Source organism: Theropithecus gelada, chromosome 15 (genome assembly GCF_003255815.1).
Source record: "Theropithecus gelada isolate Dixy chromosome 15, Tgel_1.0, whole genome shotgun sequence".
Classification (NCBI taxonomy): Eukaryota; Metazoa; Chordata; class Mammalia; order Primates; family Cercopithecidae; genus Theropithecus; species Theropithecus gelada.
The window spans coordinates 60551108-60564301 of record NC_037683.1 but is presented as its reverse complement, the minus strand read 5'-3'; positions in this window follow the sequence as shown (position 1 = coordinate 60564301).

The window sequence follows — 13194 nt, the reverse complement described above, 5'->3', positions numbered from 1 at the left end:
CCTTGGACTCTAGGTTTTCTGAAGACCTTGCTCTGTGCATAGGTCTTAAATAGTGAACATACTAATTTCCATTTTCTAAATGCTCTAGTTTTACTTTCTATCTCTGTTTTTGCTTTCTTTATTCACTCTCTACATGTGTTGAAAGATGTTTTTCATCATTGCCTATTTTTCACCTACACTCAAAACTTTTTATGGTATTATTTTCTAATTGAAATCTTCATGAACTTTTAATAACACACATTTGGCGTCTCTATTTATGTATACTGTGTACACCTGTACTTCACAAATTAAAAACTATAACCTTTGCTCTTTTTATTCAATGTAAAGTTAAGAATGACAGAAAACTTAAACTAAAATCTAAGTTTAAAAGCTATTGACATTTAACCTAATTTGATGAGTATTATTGTGGAATCACTTTTAATGTAATTTGTTCATGTAAATTTTGTTGTGTGAAATTACATATGCAAAATAAAAATCTATATAAATTCACATTAATAATATGAATGTAATTATCTACCTAATCATTAAAAACTGCTAAAAATGTGAATAATTTTTTTTTGAATTTTATGATTTTTTTTTTATTTCTGTGATGAATGTCACTAAATTCTGATAGGGAATGCATAGAATCTGTAGATCGCTTTGGGCAGTGTCGTCATTTTAACAATATTAATTATTCTGATTCATATACATGAGTGTATTTCCATTTGTTTGTATATTCTTGGATTTATTTCATCAGTGTTTTGTATCTTTCCTTGTAGAGGTCTTCTCCCTTCTTGGTTATATTTATTTCTATGTATTTTACTTTTTTGTAACTATCGTAACTGGAATTTTCTTCTTGATTTCTTTTCTAGCTAGTTTGTCTTTTGTGTATGGAAAGGCTACTGATTTTTGTAAGTTAATTTGTATCCTGCAACATTACTGAATCTACTAATCAGTTCTAAGAGATTTTTGGTAGAGTGTTTAGGTTTTTCAGTGTACAAAATCATGTCATCCACAGAGACATTTTGACTTCCTCCATTCCGGTTCATATGCCTTTTCTTTCTCTTGCCCATGGCTGTGGGTAGGACTGCCAGTACTGTACTGAATAAGAGTGGTGAGAGTGGGCATCTTGTCTTGTTCCAGGTTTTAGAGAAAAAGCTTTCTACTTTCCCTCACTGAGTATGTTGTTAGCTATAAATCTGTCATCTATGACCTTTATTGTGTTGAAGTACTTCCTTTTTATTGAGAGTTGTCATCATGAAGGAATGTCGAATCTCTCGGATGCTTTTTCTGCATTTATTGAGATGATCATATGGTTTTTGTCTTTTCTGTTGATGTGATGTAACATATTTTTAAATTTGTGTATGTTGAACCATCCTTGTATCCCTAGGATAAATCCCATTTGATCATGATGTATTATCTCTTTGATTTGTTGTTGGATTCTGTTTGCTAGTATTTCATTGATGATTTTTGCATCTATGCTCACCAGGAATATTGGCCTATAAATTTTTTGTTGTGTCCTTGTCTGGTTTTGTTATCTTGGTTATGCTGGTCTTATAGAATGAGTTAGGGAGACTTCCCTCCTCTTCAACTTTTTTGGAACAGCTTGAGAAGATTTTTTATTCTTCTTAAAAATTTTCGTAGAATTCAGCAGTGAAGTCATGTGGTCCTGGGCTTTTATTTGTTGGGATACTTTTTTAAATTTATTTTTTATTTTTTACTTTTTATTTTATTATTATTATACTTTAAGTTCTAGCATACATGTGCATAATGTGCAGGTTTGTTACATATGTATACTTGTGCCATGTTAGCGTGCTGCACCCATCAACTCGTTAGCACCCATCAACTCATCATTTACATCAGGTATAACTCCCAATGCAATCCCTCCCCTCTTCCCCCTCCCCATGATAGGCCCCGGTGTGTGATGTTCCCCTTCCCGAGTCCAAGTGATCTCATTGTTCAGTTCCCACCTATGAGTGAGAACATGTGGTGTTTGGTTTTCTGTTTTTGTGATAGTTTGCTAAGAATGATGGTTTCCAGCTGCATCCATGTCCCTACAAAGGACACAAACTCATCTTTTTTTATGGCTGCATAGTATTCCATGGTGTATATGTGCCACATTTTCTTAATCCAGTCTGTCACTGATGGACATTTGGGTTGATTCCAAGTCTTTGCTATTGTGAATAGTGCCGCAATAAACATACATGTGCATGCGTCTTTATAGCAGCATGATTTATAATCCTTTGGGTATATCCCCAGTAATGGGATGGCTGGGTCATATGGTACTTCTAGTTCTAGATCCTTGAGGAATCGCAATACTGTTTTCCATCATGGTTGAACTAGTTTACAATCCCACCAACAGTGTAGAAGTGTTCCTATTTCTCCACATCCTCTCCAGCACCTGTTGTTTCCTGACTTCTTAATGATTGCCATTCTAACTGGTGTGAGATGGTATCTCATTGTGGTTTTGATTTGCATTTCTCTGATGGCCAGTGATGATGAGCATTTTTTCATGTCTGTTGGCTGTATGAATGTCTTCTTTTGAGAAATGTCTGTTCATATCCTTTGCCCACTTTTTGATGGGGTTGTTTGGTTTTTTTCTTGTAAATTTGTTTGAATTCTTTGTAGGTTCTGGATATTAGCCCTGTGTCAGATGAGTAGATTGCAAAAATGTTCCCCCATTCTGTAGGTTGCCTGTTCACTCTGATGGTAGTTTCTTTTGCTGTGCAGAAGCTCTTTAGTTTAATGAGATCCCATTTGTCAATTTTGGCTTTTGTTACTGTTGCTTTTGATGTTTTAGACATGAAGTCCTTGCCCATGCCTATGTACTGAATGGTATTTCCTAGGTTTTCTTCTAGGGTTTTTATAGTATTAGGTCTAACATTTAAGTCTCTAATCCATCTTGAATTAATTTTCGTATAAGGAGTAAGGAAAGGATCCAGTTTCAGCTTTCTACTTCTGGCTAGCCAATTTTCCCAGCACCATTTATTAAATAGGGAATCCTTTCCCCATTTCTTGTTTGTCTCAGGTTTGTCAAAGATCAGATGGCTCTAGATGTGTGGTATTATTTCTGAGGACTCTGTTCTGTTCCATTGGTCTATATCTCTGTTTTGGTACCAGTACCATGCTGTTTTGGTTACTGTAGCCTTATAGTATAGTTTGAAGTCAGGTAGCGTGATGCCTCCAGCTTTGTTCTTTTGACTTAGGATTGTCTTGGAGATGTGGGCTCTTTTTTGGTTCCATATGAACTTTAAAGCAGTTTTTTCCAATTCTGTGAAGAAACTCATTGGTAGCTTGATGGGGATGGCATTGAATCAATAAATTACCTTGGGTGGTATGGCCATTTTCACGATATTGATTCTTCCTATCCATGAGCATGGTATGTTCTTCTATTTGTTTGTGTCCTCTTTTATTTCACTGAGCAGTGGTTTGTAGTTCTCCTTGAAGAGGTCCTTTACATCCCTTGTAAGTTGGATTCCTAGGTATTTTATTCCCTTTGAAGCAATTGTGAATGGAAGTTCATTCATGATTTGGCTCTCTGTTTGTCTGTTACTGGTGTATAAGAATGCTTTTGATTTTTGCACATTAATTTTGTATCCTGAGACTTTGCTGAAGTTGCTTATCAGCTTAAGGAGATTTTGGGCCGAGACAGTGGGGTTTTCTAAATATACAATCATGTCATCTGCAAACAGGGACAATTTGACCTCTTCTTTTCCTAACTGAATACCCTTGATTTCTTTCTCTTGCCTGATTGCCCTAGCCAGAACTTCCAACACTATGTTGAATAGGAGTGGTGAGAGAGGGCATCCCTGTCTTGTGCCACTTTTCAAAGGGAATTTTTCCAGTTTTTGCCCATTCAGTATGATATTGGCTGTGGGTTTGTCATAAATAGCTCTTATTATTTTGAGATACGTTCCATCAATACCGAATTTATTGAGCGTTTTTAGCATGAAGGGCTGTTGAATTTTGTCAAAGGCCTTTTCTGCATTCTATTGAGATAATCATGTGGTTTTTGTCTTTGGTTCTTTTTATATGCTGGATTACGTTTATTGATTTGCGAATGTTGAACCAGCCTTGCATCCCAGGGATGAAGCCCACTTGATCATGGTGGATAAGCTTTTTGATGTGCTGCTGGATCCAGTTTGCCAGTATTTTATTGAGGATTTTTGCATCGATGTTCATCAGGGATATTGGTCTAAAATTCTCTTTTTTGTTGTGTCTCTGCCAGGCTTTGGTATCAGGATGATGTTGGCTTCATAAAATGAGTTAGGGAGGATTCCCTCTTTTTCTATTGATTGGAATAGTTTCAGAGGAAATGGTATCAGCTCCTCCTTGTACCTCTGGTAGAATTCAGCTGTGAATCCATCTGGTCCTGGACTTTTTTTCGTTGGTAGGCTATTAATTATTGCCTCAATTTCAGAGCCTGCTATTGGTCTATTCAGGGATTCAGCTTCTTCCTGGTTTAGACTTGGGAGAGTGTAAGTGTCCAGGAAATTATCCATTTCTTCTAGATTTTCCAGTTTATTTGCATAGAGGTGTTTATAGTATTCTCTGATGGTAGTTTGTCTTTCTGTGGGGTTGGTGGTGATATCCCCTTTATAATTTTTTTTTTTTTTTTTTTTGCATCTCTTTGATTCTTCTCTCTTTTCTTCTTTATTAGTCTTGCTAGCAGTCTGTCAATTTTGTTGATCTTTTCAAAAAACCAACTCCTGGATTCATTGATTTTTTGGAGGGTTTTTTGTGTCTCTATCTCCTTCAGTTCTGCTCTGATCTTAGTTATTTCTTGCCTTCTGCTAGCTTTTGAATGTATTTGCTCTTGCTTCTCTAGTTCTTTTAATTGTGATGTTAGAGTGTCAATTTTAGATCTTTCTAGCTTTCTCTTGTGGGCATTTAGTGCTATAAATTTCCCTCTACACACTGCTGTAAATGTGTCCCAGAGATTCTGGTATGTTGTATCTTTGTTCTCGTTGGTTTCAAAGAACATCTTTATTTCTGCCTTCATTTCGTTATGTACCCAGTAGTCATTCAGGAGCAGGTTATTCCGTTTCCATGTAGTTGAGCAGTTTTGATTGAGTTTCTTAGTCCTGAGTTCTAGTTTGATTGCACTGTTGTCTGAGAGACAGTTTGTTATAATTTCTGTTCTTGTACATTTGCTGAGGAGTGCTTTACTTCCAATTATGTGGTCAATTTTGGAATAAGTGTGATGTGGTGCTGAGAGGAACGTATATTCTGTTGATTTGGGGTGGAGAGTTCTGTAGATGTCTATTAGGTCTGCTTGCTGCAGAGATGAGTTCAATTCCTGGATATCCTTGTTAACTTTCTGTCTTGTTGATCTGTCTAATGTTGACAGTGGGGTGTTGAAGTCTCCCATTATTATTGTATGGGAGTCTAAGTCTCTTTGTAAGTCTCTAAGGACTTGCTTTATGAATCTGGGTGCTCCTGTATTGGGTGCATATATATTTAGGATAGTTAGCTCTTCCTGTAGAATTGATCCCTTTACCATTATGTAATGGCCTTCTTTGTCTCTTTTGATCTTTGATGGTTTAAAGTCTGTTTTATCAGAGACTAGTATTGCAACCCCTGCTTTTTTTTGTTCTCCATTTCCTTGGTAGATCTTCCTCCATCCCTTTATTTTGAGCCTATGTGTGTCTCTGCATGTGAGATGGGTCTCCTGAATACAGCGGACTGATGGGTCTTGACTCTTTATCCAGTTTGCCAGTCTGTGTCTTTTAATTGGAGCATTTAGTCCATTTACATATAAGGTTAATATTGTTATGTGTGAACTTGATCCTGCCATTATGATATTAACTGGTTATTTTGCTCGTTAGTTGATGCAGTTTTTTCCTAGCCTCGATTGTCTTTAGATTTTGGCATGTTTTTGCAATGGCTGGTACTGGTTGTTCCTTTCCATGTTTAGTGCTTCCTTCAGGGTCTCTTGTAAGGCAGGCCTAGTGGTGACAAAATCTCTAAGCATTTGCTTATCTGTAAAGGATTTTATTTCTCCTTCACTTATGAAACTTAGTTTGGCTGGATATGAAATTCTGGGTTTAAAATTCTTTTCTTTAAGAATGTTGAATATTGGCCCCCACTCTCTTCTGGCTTGTAGAGTTTCTGCCGAGAGATCTGCTGTTAGTCTGATGGGCTTCCCTTTGTGGGTAACCCGATCTTTCTCTCTGGCTGCCCTTAAGATTTTATCCTTCATTTCAACTTTGGTGAATCTGGCAATTATGTGTCTTGGAGTTGCTCTTCTCGAGGAGTATCTTTGTGGTGTTCTCCGTATTTCCTGAATTTGAGTGTTGGCCTGCCCTACTCGGTTGGGGAAGTTCTCCTGGATGATATCCTGAAGAGTGTTTTCCAGCTTGGTTCCATTTCCCCCCTCACTTTCAGGCACCCCAATCAGACGTAGATTTGGTCTTTTTACATAATCCCGTACTTCTTGCAGGCTTTGTTCATTTCTTTTTCTTCTGTTTTCTTTAGATTTCTCTTCTTGCTTCATTTCATTCATTTGATCCTCAATCGCTTTTACTCTTTCTTCCAGTTGCTCTAGTTGGTTACTGAAGCTTGTGCATTTGTCACATATTTCTCGTGTCATGGTTTTCATCTCTGTCAGTTCGTTTATGGCCTTCTCTGCATTAATTATTCTAGTTATCAATTCTTCCACTCTTTTTTCAAGATTTTTAGTTCCTTTGCACTGGGTACGTAATTCCTCCTTTAGCTCTGAGAAGTTTGATGGACTGAAGCCTTCTTCTCTCATCTCGTCAAAGTCATTCTCCGTCCAGCTTTGATCCGTTGCTGGCGATGAGCTGCGTTCCTTTGCAGGGGGTGATGCGCTCTTATTTTTTGAATTTCCAGCTTTTCTGCCCTGCTTTATCCCCATCTTTGTGGTTTTATCTGCCTCTGGTCTTTGATGATGTTGACGTACTGATGGGGTTTTGGTGTGGGTGTCCTTCCTGTTTGTTAGTTTTCCTTCTAATAGTCAGGACCCTCAGCTGTAGGTCTGTTGGAGATTGCTTGAGGTCCACTCCAGACCTGTTTGCCTGGGTATCAGCAGCAGAGGCTGCAGAAGATAGAATATTGCTGAACAGCGAGTGTACCTGTCTGATTCTTGCTTTGGAAGCTTCCTCTCAGGGGTGTACTCCACTGTGTGAAGTGTGGGGTGTCGGTCTGCCCCTAACGGGGGATGTCTCCCAGTTAGGCTACTCAGGGGTCAGGGACCCACTTGAGCAGCCAGTCTGTCCGTTCTCAGATCTCAACCTCCGTGCTGGAAGATCCACTGCTCTCTTCAAAGCTGTCAGACAGAGTCGTTTGCATCTGCAGAGGTTTCTGCTGCTTTTTGTTGTTGTTGTTGTTGTTGCTGTTGTTTAGCTGTGCCCTGTCCCCAGAGGTGGAGTCTACAGAGACAGGCAGGCCTCCTTGAGCTGCTGTGAGCTCCACCGAGTTCGAGCTTCCCAGTGGCTTTGTTTACCTACTTAAGCCTCAGCAATGGTGGGCGCCCTTCCCCCAACCTTGCTGCTGCCTTGCCGTTAGTTCGCAGACTGTTGTGCTAGCAATGAGGGAGGCTCTGTGGGCATGGGACCCTCCCGGCCAGGTGTGAGATATAATCTCCTGGTGTGCCTGTTTGCTGAGACCCTTGGTAAAGTGCAGTATTGGGGTGGGAGTTACCCGATTTTCCAGGTGTTGTGTCTCAGTTCCCCTGGCTAGGAAAAGGGATTCCCTTTCCCCTTGCTTCCCAGGTGAGGCGATGCCTCACCCTGCTTCGGCTCTCGCTGGTCTGGTTGGGCTGCAGCAGCTGACCAGCACCGATTGTCCAGCACTCCCTAGTGAGATGAACCCAGTACCTCAGTTGAAAATGCAGAAATCACCTCTCTTCTGTGTCGCTGGCGCTGGGAGCTGGAGACTGGAGCTGTTCCTATTCGGCCATCTTGCTCCGCCCCCCGCAAATGTGAATAATTTTTAAAAAATTTCTCATAGTGAATGAAGCTTTGAATTTTCCTTTATATGAGAAAATAATTTGTAAACTTCACTAGCTGCAGTGTTCATCCAGTTATTGCCAATACTTTTTTCTTTTCAGTACTTAACATAAATATTGATGTGTTGACTAACTTTAGTAGACATAAATCATATAATATAAGCTATTTGCATTTAATTCTCAAAGTCTACAAAACACCCTGAAAAACTGAGGATCAAACATAAGTAATAACCATCAGATAGTCAATGGCAGCCCAAAGTTATGCAGGCTAAAGCTACAAATTGTGATAAGACTTTAAGATCCAGCAAAAAATGGACAGAAAGTCCTCCAATCACGGTCATCTATTTGCCCTAGGTTTGTGACACTGATCTTGCACATATTTTGTGTATCTTCCTGAACTCAATATCAGTGCTTCTCATGTGATACACAACAAAACCCAATGAGAAAGATGTATATTAAGCAATCAAATTTTGTTGGATAGACTTGTTGGAGAGTCACAAACTATTGTAATATGTCAGATTTGTTTATACTACGAGAACTAATTTTTGTACCTTTCGAAGAAGTATCACTCCAATAAACGTATGTGACTTAGAAAATATTATCAATTAAATCATTGTCATTTTTCAAAGGTTTTCAGTTCTTATCCAAGTCAATTCTTATCGAATAAAAAAGACCATCTTTGCTCTAAAATCATAAATTTACAAATATTGAATATTATCATGTAAAGAATTAACTTTCAGGGCGGTCCTGAACTCTAACTCTAACTTTTTATTTTGCATAAGAAGTCAGTTTGTCTTGGCCCTATAGATACTGAGTCCTTAAATGGAATGAGGTTTGCTTCAGCAAATCAGCTATTTAGTAAGTGGAGTTTTTACTAGTTTCTCATGTTCTCTTCTACTAGGAAGTGTTCAAGAATGAAGCTATTTTGCTTCATCATGGCCATATTTGCTGGGATTATAATAAACAATGACAAAAGTTTCCATTCAGCTCTTATTGAGAGTCAATAATGCCCATTTAGTTTACTGCTAAAACTACTGGGATTCTAGTTTTTTTAAGGTGCATGTAGATCTGGGGATCCCAATTGCAAGAGCAGCACAATATCATCCTCTGCCCAGCACTATATTAACCATTTATGACTTCATCTCTGATCTGCCCTCTACTTTGTTATAATTGAAAACAACCAGCCTGGTGTCAAATACAGATTCACATATCTAAATTCAAACTCTCCCATTCACACAGTTTATAGGAATCAGACAATTTACTATTCCCAAAAGTAGAGAATAATAGCCTCTTTCCCCCAGATAATCCTACAGCTTTCCTTCCCTGTATCAAATCCCCAGAATGTGTATGTGAACTGTAAATACTTGTGACATCATTTTTTATGACTGAAAATACTTGTGACATCATTTTTCCACCACTGGCTTGGGCCCACAGCACAGATACCCCCATTCCAGGCAGATTGCACTGAGTGATTGCTGGCCTGCATCTCTGGGGTGCAGCCCCCAGGAGACAAGCAAAAGACCCTCAGTTACAACTACTATTAAGGTCTCATCCTTTGATGCCTCCAAGATGGGGAGAAAACATTAACCCTGACATAACCCCAGAGCTGTTGTGGGCAGCCCGGGAGTGACAAGATACAAGCTACAGTCAGCACTCAAGTGGGAGAGGAGCCCACACTTACATAGCATTGAGCAGGAGCACGGCTGCAACCATGAGGAAATATAGGGGAGCCACATGACTGAGCAAGAGCCTGACAACTGACCACCACACCTCAGAGTCACCTACTAGATCATGCCCAAAGCTTCAACACTAAGAAATCTCACTAACATACCCTCATTAAACCAAAGACAAGTCAGCTACAAATAAAGGCCCTGCACAAAGCTACAGCCCTGTGAAAACATCCAGAAAAGAAGTCTACTTATTGATTGAACTCAAGCTACCCTCCCATATGCAGAGATGAGAAAGAACCAACGCAAGAACTACAGTAACTCAAATACAGTTTCTTATGTCCTCCAAATAATCACAACTAGTTCTCCAACAAGGGTTCTTAACCAAAATGAGTTAGCAACAATGACAGAAATATAATTCAGAATATGGATAGAAGGGAATTTCATTGAGATTCAGGAAAACAGTAAACCCTAAACCAAGGAAACTAAGAATCACAAAGGATACAGGAGCTGAGAAACAGTCAGTATGAAAAAGTACCCAATGGACCTAATAGATCTGAAAAACACACTGCAAGAATTTCACAGTGCAATCACAAGTATTAACAGCAGAATAGACCAAGCTGATGATAGAATCTCAGGACTTGAAGACAGGCTCCCTGAAATAAAACAGTCAGACAAAAGTGAAAAAAAAAGAATGAAGAGCAATAAACAAAACCTCCAAGGAATAGGGGATTATATAAAGAGGCCAAATCTAGGAATCACTTCCATCCTTAAAAGAGACAGGGAGAAAGCAAACAACTTGGGGAAAGTAATGGATAAACCCACAAGAGAACTGAAGACAGCGGTATGAAGCGGCAGTGCAGGCTAATGATGAGTGAAGAAGAGAGCACAGTGCCGATTTCTAGAGGAAGAGGAAGGAAACTAATGTGATAAGGGAGTGAAAATGGAATACAGAAAAGCAGGGAGGAAAGGGGAAAGTGTGTTAGCCACCAGAACCAACATAAATGTATGTATGGTTTTAACTATACATAAAAGATGTATATTTTACTTAAGTTTAGGAGACTACCTTCATATGGGAGTGTGCTCTGGAATTTCGAGAGCCAGGAAACCAATGTGCCCAGGTGCCAGAATCAGTTAACCATCAACACGTGTATTCTGCACTTCAATCTAGATGCCGCTCCTCTGTCAGGTATTTCTACAAGCCACCATTTCCTGACTGAATATAAATAGGACTTTGAAATGAGGTGAGACAATTTTTCAGCCCCTCCAGAATTTATGACAGAATTCTGTTTTGTTTTTTGTTTTTTGTGGTTTTTTTTAGGCTGCCTAAAAAATTATATGCAAGCAGAATGGAATTTCAATGTAAAATAATTTATTGTTATTTATACCTGATGTGCAAATTTTGTATTGGGATTTCCTAAATAATTATTAATCTTCTCTTTTCCTCAATTATACACAACCATCTCCTGCTCTCTCAAATTCCTTGGTTCATGTTGTATTTTCACCTGATTTTGACCAACTTCCTTTCTTTCATTCTTTATTTATTTATTTATTTATTTATTTATTTATTTATTTTTGCTTTAAGTTCTGGGATACATGTGCAGAACGTGCAGATTTGTTACATAGGTATATGTGTGCCATGGTGGTTTGCTGCACCTATGAAGTCGTCACCTAGGTTTTAAGCACAATCTTTTTTAATCCTGTCTGTCATTGACGGGCATTTGGGTTGGTTTCTTGTCTTTGCTATTGTGAATAGTGCTGCAATAAACATACACGTGCATGATTTTATAATAGAATGACTTATGTTCCTTTGGGTATATACTCAGCAATGGGATTGCTGGGTCAAATGGTGTTTCTAGGTTCTAGATCCTTGATGAATCGCCACACTGCCTTCCACAATGGTTGAAGTAATTTACATTCCTACCAACAGTGTGAAAGCTTTCCTAATTCTCCACAGCTTCACCAGCATCTGTTATTTCCTGAATTTTTAGTAATTGCCATTCTGAGTGGCATGAGATGGTATCTCATTGTGGTTTTGATTTGCATTTCCCTAATGATCAGTGATGTTCAGCTTTTTTCATGTTTATTGGCTGCATAAATGTCTTCTTTTGAGAAGTGTCTGTTCATGTCCTTTGACAGCTTTTTGATGGGGCTTTTCTTTTTGTAAATTTGTTTAAGTTCTTTGTACATTCTGGATATTAGACCTTTGTCAGATGGGTAGACTGCAAAAATTTTCTCCCATTCTGTAGGTTGCCTGTTCTCTCTGATGATTCATAGTGTCTTTTGCTGTGCAGAAGCTCTTTAATTACATGCCATTTGTCAATTTTAGCTTTTGTTGCAGTTGGTTTTGGTGATTTCATCATAAAATCGTTGCCCATGCCTATGTCCTGAATGCTATTGCCTATGTTTTCTTCTAGGGTTTTTGTCGTTTTGGGTTTTACATTTACGTCTTTAATCCATCTTGAGTTAATTTTTGTATTAGGTGTAAGGAAGGGGTCCATTTTCAGTTTTCTGCATATGGAAACCAGTTTTCCCAGCACCATTTTTAAAATAGGGAATCCTTTCCCCATTCCTACAGTACTGAGAAAGAGAATCTCTTTTCCAGTTTCCGATTTTATTTTATGAAAGAAATGTGTTAGTTTTACTGACATTTTCCAGAGTATTAATCAAAATAATGATCAATTGCTATTGTTAATAATTTTATATTTTGTGCTTTAAATATATAAAAATTAAATGTATTAATATGATTTACCAATGCATCACATTTATGAAATTTATTCAGTAACATATATTTTCAAAAAGGAAACACTATGCGGATAAAAGATAATCCACATGTTTTGGGATTCCAACCTTATTGCTTCCCTCCATTGCAAAGGCAGATCTCTCACAATTTTCCATATGTGTTACCTTGATTTTTCTTTTCGGATTCACTCTTTTACCTACCCCAGTATGACTTCTGCTGAGTAATTCTATCAATCCAGCTCTCAGTAAGCTCTGCACTGTCATCTATTTTTTTGCTGTAGTGCTCAGTTTTAATTCATATTTTCCGTAAGTCTGTTGATTCTCCTTCTAAGCACATTTATTTTTTAAATACGCTTTTATCACCGCTCCCTCTTCTCCTTCTGATATTAAGGTATTCCACCTCTGTTTTCTTTGTGTCTCTTCTGTTTCCGCACTTTAATGTTGGAAGGTCCTCAGAAACCAGTTTACGTCTTTTTTTTTTCTCTCCCCACTTGCTCCCCACATGACAGCCTTCATTTTTGGCCTTTCCATTGCCAGTTAGGAACTTCTAGATATGGTATTCCTTGGAAACTGCAAACTCATATATCTGACTGGCAGTGTACATTTTCAATTACATGTTTGAAAGTCAGTTTACAGAGAATATCTCTGCTTTTAATTCCAGACATGTCTCAATTTACCTTCTGCTATGCATAATTCATTGTGTTTTTTTTACTTCCTCACATTACAGCAGTTAGCATAACTGATATTAATTCAACATTATTATTATTTTTAGATTTCTTTCTGGATAAAATCAAAGATACAAGAGAACAGGAGCTGTATTTTTTATGTTCCCGTTTA